Here is a 9,326-nt window from a genome sequence, read left to right as displayed (position 1 = left end):
TTTATTTATTTATTTATTTATTTATTATGTATACTATGTTCTGTCTGCACATATCCCCACAGGCACCAGATCTCATTACAGATGGTTGTCAGCCACCATGTGGTTGCTGGGAATTGAACTCAGGACCTTTGGAAGAGCAAGCAGTGCTCTTAACCTCTGAGCCATCTCTCCAGCCCTGCTCCTCCTTTTTATACAACTTGTGCGGCTTTGTATAATAAATTGCTTTTTAAACTTCACCAAACAAAGAATCCCTTCGATTAAGCTAATAACTACAGCTGTGCACCGCCACATCTGGTTTGTAAGGTGCTGGGGATCAAACCCAGACCCTTATGTAAGCTAGGCAAGCACTCTACCAATTGAGCTGCACCCCACACCCGCCCCTGCCCCCAGGACTCCTTAAGGCTAGCCGCCCATATGGAAAAACGGGCCAAAAGGGCCTTCCTGAAGTTACAAGTGTTAGAATTCTGCCCTCACTCCGGCTACATGACAGCACGTGCACAGTTCTGGGTCTTGCAACTTATGTCATCAGTGTGCGCTGGTGACGACGTCCAAATGGTCACACAATCTGCGCCTTAAAGAGCCGAAAGCAGACCCCACCCTCTCTGCTCTCCCTCTGTTCCGCTCCCTCTGCCCTCACCCCACCATTGTTCTCTCTGGCCTCCACAGAAAGCCTGGTTCCCAGCCTGGTTCTTTCGTCCCCACCCCCTCTTCCTCCAATAAAGCTCTCTGTAACTGGGTAGTCGTGGCCATGGCTCGTGACCTTTCTGCCAGTAACCAGCGCCACCACCAGCACCACGTGCCACCATCAGCACCGTTTATCATTGTTTCAACAAGCCTTAAAGTGGTTTCAGCTTGAAATAACAGGCCAAACCCACATCCTTTGAGAAGGTCCATCTACAGTCCCATCAGAAATTCACACTATCACTCGGCAGATTCATCTTTTGTCTGAATTGAAGTTATTCCCACTTACATGACCCCAAGCTGTCCTTCATACAATTCTCATGACTAGAATCCTGCCTGCACATATTGGTGCAGGTACATACATCTGAAGGACAAGGTGAACATACAACATAGTTTAGCTGGGTGTCCCCACACTTCCAGAGTCAGAAGATGACCACATCTAGACTTTTCCCAGTGTCCTAGTTAGGGTTCCTATTGCTGTGATGAAACACCATGATGAAAAGCAACTTGGGGAGAGAAGGATTTTTTTCATTCACAGTTTCATACAACAGTTCATCATCGAAAGCAGTAAGGGAAAGAACTCAAGCAGGACAGGAGCCTGGAGGCAGGCGCTCATGCAGAAGCCAGGGAAGGGTGCTGCTTATGTAGAGGGGCCCCAGAACAGCTTGACCACACAGCTGCCATGACAGGCTTAGAGGCCCAGACACAGCTTCTGTGACAGGCTTACTGGCAGGCAACACTCAGACCCAGGAAAAGACATGAGCTGACCCTACCCAGGGAGGGCCTATATCTTAGGGGAAGTACCTGACATCCTAAACATTCCAACTATTAGATAAAGTGGCCAGATGTCCCTGAGTCTAACACACACCTGTTGTTGTTTTACAGACAAAAACTCAACAAAGAGGGGTAAATTTGTCCATCATTTGTGTTCTTTGTGATGCATATAAGGGAATGGGCTATGTTAGCCCCTCAACAGCCCACAGAGAAGATTTCTCTTGCTAGCCCGTATTCTCCATATTTATCTAAAGATCTCTGCAAATGAAAGAGAGAATTTGCTCTTTCTATTTTATTGACCTAGTGCAGAGTAAAGCAACATACTCCATCTCTCAACTAGATCTACCTTTCTTCATATAATCTTAAAGACTAAGAACACTGTTGACACAGAAACACAGCTCTCACCTCAAAGGAAAAGGGAGATGGTTTATTCTAGAGATCAATACAAATGACAAGGTTTCAAGAAATAAAAAATTTGGATTTCTTTTAATACCATGTTCCAATAAGGTAGCAATTTCATGACATTTGATATGAAGGGAGCAAAGAAAATAATAAATCAACACAGTTTTAAAACACATTCATGAGTATATCCAATAGGCAAGTGTTGCAGTTCTAATAAGAATAGCCCCCATAGGCTCATATATTTGAATGCTTAGTTGCCAAGAGGTTGAATTCTGAAAGAATTAGAAGGATTAGGAGGTGTGGTCTTGTTGGAGGAAGTGTGTCACTGGGGGTGGGCTTTGAAGTTTCAAAAACCCATACAGTCTCTCTCTCTCTCTGTCTATCTATCTACCTATCTATCTATCTATCTATCTATATCTATATCTATATCTCTCTATATCTCTATCTCTTTCTCTCTCCAGCACACACTCCACGCTCCCTGCCATGACGATAATGGACTAACCTCTGAAACTGTAAGCCAGCCCCCAGTTAAATGCTTTCTTTTATAAGAGTTTCCTTGGCCACAGTGTCTCTTCACAGCAATAGAACAATGATTAAGACAGCTGTAGCTATAGGTCTCAGATACTGTCTGCTGGCCTGCTTACCTTTTGGGTTGGTGAGAGCTAGTGGTATAATAAATTAATACATCTCAAGAAATTTTATAATCCATGGCTGATATGTGACATTAAATTAATTATAAAATAAAAATATTTTTAAAAAAGAAATTTTATGTGGTAGTCACAATGACATTAGGTCACACACAGAGGAAGACAATGGCTATTCAAGGATCCAAGATAATTTGGAAGTAGGCTCTGGACCTGCAACATTCCAACCTCTCCACAATCACTGGCATTCTAATCAGCCTATGTAGAACATTCAAGTAGGTATGTCTTCTTCCTGAGAATTTTTGTCCACAGCACTTTACAGACTGTTGACAGCAATGTTACACAACAGAGACACTCTGCTTGCAAAGCTTCTCTTAATCACTTATGTTCTTGATAAGCTATATCTTCTCCAATCCATCATTGTGCAATCAATTGATTTTTAAATCTAAGAAGAGGTCTCTTTACATTTTTTAAATTTACAATTTAAAATTTTTAAATTAAAAAATATTTTTATGTGGATGGGTATTTTGTTTGCATGTATGTCTGTGAATGACTAGTCCCCAGAATGGCCAGAAGAGGACATTGGCATCCCTAGGACTAGAGTTACAGGTGACTGTGAGCCACCATGGGTCTTCTTAATGAGAAGCCAAGTACTCTTATCCACTGAGCCATCTTACCATCCCCAGGGCTATTCACATTTATTTATCCATTTTTTGCCAACCTAATTATTTAAATACAGGATTATATTGAGGTATGAGCGACATACTATCTTAGGGTTTTTATTGCTGTGAAGAGACACTATGAAAACTCTTATTAGGAAAAACTTTCGTTGTGATGGCTAGCTTACAGTTTCAGAGGTTCAGTCCATTATCATCGTAGCAGGGAGCATGGCAGCATGTAGGCAGACATGGTGCTGGCTACATCTTGATCAGAAGGCAACAACAGGAAGTGGTCTGTGACACTGAGCAAAGCCTAAGCAAAACAGACCTCAAAGCCTGCCCCCACAGTGACACACTTCCTTCAACAAAGCCACACCTTCCAATAGTGCCAATCCCTATGAGATTGTGGGGGTCAATTACATTCAAACTACCACACATATCAAAAGCTGTCTGTGTTGAAAGTATACAACTTGATGAGTTTGAAGATGTGTGTGTGTGTGTGTGTGTGTGTGTGTGTGTGTGTGTGTGTACATACACATATGAACTCTATACCACAATCTATCCCATGAATTTATCCATCAACTCTGTATTAGCTATTTTTTTCTTTTTTCTTTTTTGTTTGTTTATTTGATTTTAGTTTTGGGTTTTGGTTTTTGTTTGTTTGTTCATTCTATTTTGTTTGAGACCAGGTTTCTCTGTGTAGCCCTGACTGTCCTGAAACTTGCTCTGTAGGCCTCAAACTCAGAGATTTATCTACCTCCCTCCACCTCCTGATTGCTGGGACTAAAGGCGTGTACCACCACCTAGTTACTTTTCTTTTACTGTGATAAAACACGATGACCAAGGCAATGTGTGGAAGGAATGGTTTATTTGGGCTTATGGTTCTGGGAAGTAGAGTCCATCACCATCAAGGTGGGGAAGCATGGCAACCAGCAGGCCCGGTGAGTGCAGCAACAATCTGAGGGCTCACAGCTTGATCTGCAAACAGAAAGCAGAGAGAGAGAGAACGTGAAATTGATGTGGCTTTGAGATCCCAAAGCCTATTCCGAGTTACATGCTTCCTCCAACAAGGCCACACCTCCTAAACCTACCTACCACCAACTGGGAACCAAGTAATCAATATCTGAGCCTATGAGGAACTTTCTCATTCAAACCACCACAGCCTCCAAAAGTTTCTCCTTGCACTTAATCAATATAAGGGTGTGTGTGTGTGTGTGTGTGTGTGTGTGTGTGAGAGAGAGAGAGAGAGAGAGAGAGAGAGAGAGAGAGAGAGAGAGAGAGAGAATATGAATACATGTCTGTATGATGTGCATATAGGAGCACACTTGGAGGCCAGAAGAAGACATCAGGGGTCTTACTCTACCTTATTCCCTTGAGACAGCATCTCTCACTGAACATGGTGCTTGGGTGGTGGCCAGCAGATTCCCTGTCTCTACCATCCCTAGTGATGGGTACACACACAGGCATACCCAGTTGTTGATGTGGGTGCTATGGGTTTGAACTCAGGTGCTCATGTTGGCACAGCAAGCGCTCATGCCCACTGAGTCATTTCCCCAGCCCTCCCTCACCACTTTTTGAGACAGTCTTTACCTCACATTGTCTGGAACTAGAAGTGTAGCTGAGGATGACTTTGAAAGTCTATCCCCCACACTCGGTCTATTCAGTGTTGGAAATTGAGCCCAGGGCTCCCTGCATGCTAGCAAGCACTCCACAGATTGAGCTATATTTCCAGCCCCCAATACTTATAAATCTTACCTAATAAGACCTTGTCCCGTTTGACATTTTGACATTCAGTCTCTGACTCACTCGCTATCCCATTCTCTCATATTGTTGTACTGTGACTGAATCCAAGATCTCATGCATGCTAGAAAAGTGCTCTAGAGCCTGGAGACAATGCTCAGTGGTTACGGGCACTCCCTGCTCTTCCAGATGACCTGGGCTTGTTGGCCAACACCTACACAGAAGCTCACAGCCATCTGTAACTCTAGTTCGAGGAGACCTGATACCCTCTTCCTAGCCTCTGAGGGCACTGCACACATGTAGTGCACATATTCACATGCATGCAAAACACTCATAAAATAAATATAAATAATATTTAAAGTGCTCTATCATTGTGCTCTATTTTTAGCTCCTGTTCTCTGATTCTGAGTTTGATTGTCTTTCACTAAAAACAGTGCACTTCAGGTTCATACATGGTGTTGTCAAGAGGCCATGTTTCCTTTGATGTACCACTGTATGTTTCTGTTTCTGCTTCTGCTTCTACTTCTGCTGCTTCTTCCTCTCCTCCTCCTTCTTTTTCTTCTCCTCCTCCTCTCCTTTTTATTCTTTTTCTTTTCCTTCTTCTTTTCCTCTTCCTTCTCATTTTCCTCCTCCTCTTCTTTCTATGTTTTTACCTCCACCCAGGGAGAAGACAGACTTGGATTCTAACTGTTGAGCCCTCTCTCTGGCCCCTGTGACAACTTTTGACTCAGACTCTGCTTTGTCTCATACAAGGATAAGATAGCCATTTCTGCTGTCTTTTAACTTCTTTCCATTGATCTCCTTTTATCACCCCCTCACTTTCAGCTTGATGTATCCTTAAATCTAAAACGTCTGGAGGAAACACAAATAAACATTGGTTTGGTGGGGGTTTATTGTTTTTGAGAAGAGGTATTATGAAGTCCAAGCTAAGCAAGAAGTTGCAGTGTAGCTGAGGACAGCCACAGATAACTTCTTTTATTTTTTAATTTATTTATGCATTTATTTAGACAGGTATCCACCTGCCTCTGTGTCCCAAGTGTGAGGACTAAAGGCACAACAATGACCTTCTGATCTTCCTACTTTAAGCTCCCAAGTGCTGAGACTGTAGGTATAAGACACCATGCCCAGTTTTACGTTGTGCTAAGGATCAAATCTAGAGCCTTGTCCAGGCTAGGCAAGCACTATACCTACTGAGCTACACATAACCCCATCTCCTGATGTGGGGTTTTGTTTTGTTTTTAAAATTTGTATTTTTCAGGCCTGGAGAGATGACTCACTGATTAAGAGCACTCTCTGCTCTTGTGGAGGACCCAGGTCAGGTTCTCAGCACTCACATGGTGGCTCACAACTCTTTATAACTCCAGTTCAGGGGATCCATGTCTTCTGCCTTCCATGAGTACTGCATGAATGTGGTACATACATATACACAGTCAAAACACTCATAGATAGATAGATAGATAGATAGATAGATAGATAGATAGATAGATAGATAGATAAGTAAATAACATGTATTGATAAAAAAGTTAAAGAAATTGGTATATTCAAATTCTTTTGTGTGACCCCTATTTAGGTATTTTCATCTATAGGTAGATATTAAATCGTAGAAGTACAAAGCTTAGAACTTACCACTTTTCCTTCTTGCTGATATCACTTAGATTCCCCCCGCCCCTTGGGTATTAAACCCAAGGCCTCACCAAGCCTGGATGTCAGGAAGTAGGGGAGAAGGGGGGACCAGAGCAGCTCTCCTCCCTCCTACCTCACGTCCTGTAGTCAAGGACATCTACTCTATGTCCAAACATGGCTGCTGGTGTAAACGAGAAACAGCGTGCTGGACACTTGATACAAATGGCAGGAGGATGACACCGGAGCTCCTGGGAAGCTGACTTCAGCTCCAAACACAGCAAAGCCAGCTGGGATTTCCAGCCAACAAGCAGAGCCACAGGGTCAGCTGAGGGAAAATAACTAAGAGTGACCTCATTAGACATCTCCGGTAGGGGACTGTTGTTAAACTGGCCCAACAGGATTCCCCATAGAGCCTGGCCAGCCAAGGGTTTGGACAAGGAGTGCAATCAGACACACACCACAGGCAGCCTTCTTGCTAAAATAGACCCAGGAGGTCTAGGGCTTGGAGGGCCAATTATAGGCCCAACCAAGAAGAGAGCCACTTAGCTGTGGTTTCTCCAGCGTGGAAGGGCACTTGCTTTCTGGTCCATCTCCAAGTACCCCTTCAGGTGCTGTTTGGTTTTGTAATTGCTTTCTACACTATATAGTGCGTTTTTATCCTTAGTTCCTTCTGTTAAAAACTCAGAGGTTGAGAGCACTGGGTGCTCTTCCAGAGATCCTGATTTCAATTCGTAGCAACTGCATGGTTGCTCACAACCATCTATAATAGGATCCGATGTCCTCTTCTGTCATGCGGGCATACGTGCAAGTAGAGCACTCATAGACATAAATAAGGAAAACACTTTCTGTTGGTATACTTACCAGTTCAGGAAAGTACAAAATCTCATGTGGCTGGATTGTGCAATATTTGCCTAACACACCCAAGACCAGGGGTTTGATCCCCAGCTCCTCATAAACCAGGCATGGTAGTCCACACCTGTAACTCTAGCTTGGAAGGTAGAAGCAAGATAATCAAAAGTTAAAGGTTATCCTTGGCTACATAGTGAGTTTGGAGTTTGAGACTAGCCTGGTCTATGTGAGATGCTGCCTCAGGGGAGAAAATAAAGAAATAAAATAAAGAAATAAAGAAATAGCTCCGCTGATGAAGTCATTGCCATTCAAGTCCCAGGACCTGAGTTCAATCCCTACCAACCAACCAAAGCCAAGCTGGGTCTGGTGTTGCAAGTCTTTTGTAACCCAGCTCTGGAGAGGCAGACAGGCAAATCCCTGGAGTTAGCTAACCAGCCAGCCTGGCTTAACTCATAAGCCCTGGTTTCAGTGAAACAAAACAAAAAACAAGGTGAAGGTATGAGAAACATTTTATTTACCAAAGATAAATAGGCTGTTTTGTTTTGCTTTTGAAATCAGGGTAAGGATTTATGGTTCCTGAACTGTGCTTTCTCTTTTGTGCTGATTGGTCAATTTTATCAGATTGTCAAGTTGGGCTCCTACCAATGGGAAGAGACAAAGTCACCACCTATGACAGGAATGACAGGCAGAAGCCATCTTGGTCTGGTATGCTTTGAGCCCCATCTGGGTTCTGGCATACCTTTTTTGACAAAAGGAATTGCCTTGCTGGGTTGCTCTCACTGTGTTCATATGTTCCTTTGTGAGACACTGAGAGTATTTGTCTCTAACAAACAGCATGTGAGGAATGATGCTGAAGGCTGACTTCCTGCTTCTACAGACATGTTCACATATGTGTATATACACGTACATGCTGAACCCATAGACACACACACATGCACACGCACACGCACACACACGCAAAAGAAATCTCTTAAGTACAAAATCTTAAGGGCATAGCTTGATACATTTTGACAATATAAAAGCACGGAATTTTCACTGAGGCCAAAAGTCATGGAACCAACATACGAGAAACTCCTTGATTACCCTCTTCCAACTACAACCATGCCAAGGCTGTCCTTCTAAGGCTATTGATTAGCTTTGACTCTGCTTGTGTTTGGTAAAACTACAGAAAAGCGACATGTACTTTTTAATGCCTGGCTTCTTCGGCCCAACATTATCTCTTATAAGATGTGGTGTTCTTTAGTCTGTGTTTCAGTCAGGGTTCTCTAGAGGAATGGTGCTTACAGAATTAATCTATATATAAATATAAAAAGAGGGAGGGGTTCTATTGCTGTGAAGAGACATCATGACCATGGCAACTCTTATAAAGGAAAACAATTAATTGGGTGGTGTAACACAAATCTTAAAAGGCCTTATAATAAAAAAAAATCCAGAGCCAGATATTGGGGTGAAACTGAAAAATCAAAGTAGCAGAACAGCCAGTCACTAGCTTACTGCTACAAAATCCTCAGCGTAAAGAGAATGAGTTTCTGTTTCTTCATGCCTTATATACCTTTCTGTGTCCTGCCATATTACTTCCTGGGATTAAAGGCATGTGTCTCCACTGCCTGGTTCTGTTTCTCTCATGTAGCCCAGTGTGGCCTTGAACTCACAGAGATCCAGACAGACCGATCTCTATCTCCAGAGTGATAGGATTAAAGGTGTGTGCCACCACTGCCTGATCCCTCTGCCTAATTTAGTGACTGGCTCTGTCCTCTGAACCCCAGGCAAGCTTTATTGGGGTACACATATAACATCATATTTCCTTTTATTTGTCTAAAATAATAAAAGGTTATAACTAATATAAGAAAAACAATCTATACAATAAGTACAATAACTATAAATAATATGTATAGTCAAGAATTATATTAACAATGTCCAATACATTAACATTTGACAAATTCAGAGAAAATAT

The 9,326-nt window shown here is 42.6% G+C and overlaps 1 long non-coding RNA gene across 1 annotated transcript; it reads right to left on the bottom strand.

Annotated features, from left to right (window-relative positions):
* Positions 1–4,015: 4,015 nt before the first annotated feature.
* LOC143272149 (uncharacterized) lies at positions 4,016–8,285 on the bottom strand. The gene is made up of 2 exons (XR_013049590.1): positions 6,527–8,285; positions 4,016–4,138 (listed from the first exon to the last, which is right to left on the bottom strand). It is a non-coding gene; the product is annotated as an uncharacterized LOC143272149 (long non-coding RNA).
* Positions 8,286–9,326: the final 1,041 nt, after the last annotated feature.

The sequence above is a fragment of the Peromyscus maniculatus genome, chromosome 3 (genome assembly GCF_049852395.1).
Source record: "Peromyscus maniculatus bairdii isolate BWxNUB_F1_BW_parent chromosome 3, HU_Pman_BW_mat_3.1, whole genome shotgun sequence".
Taxonomy (NCBI): domain Eukaryota; kingdom Metazoa; phylum Chordata; class Mammalia; order Rodentia; family Cricetidae; genus Peromyscus; species Peromyscus maniculatus.
Note: the sequence above shows the minus strand (reverse complement) of the source record. Positions and strands in the feature narration are given on the sequence as shown.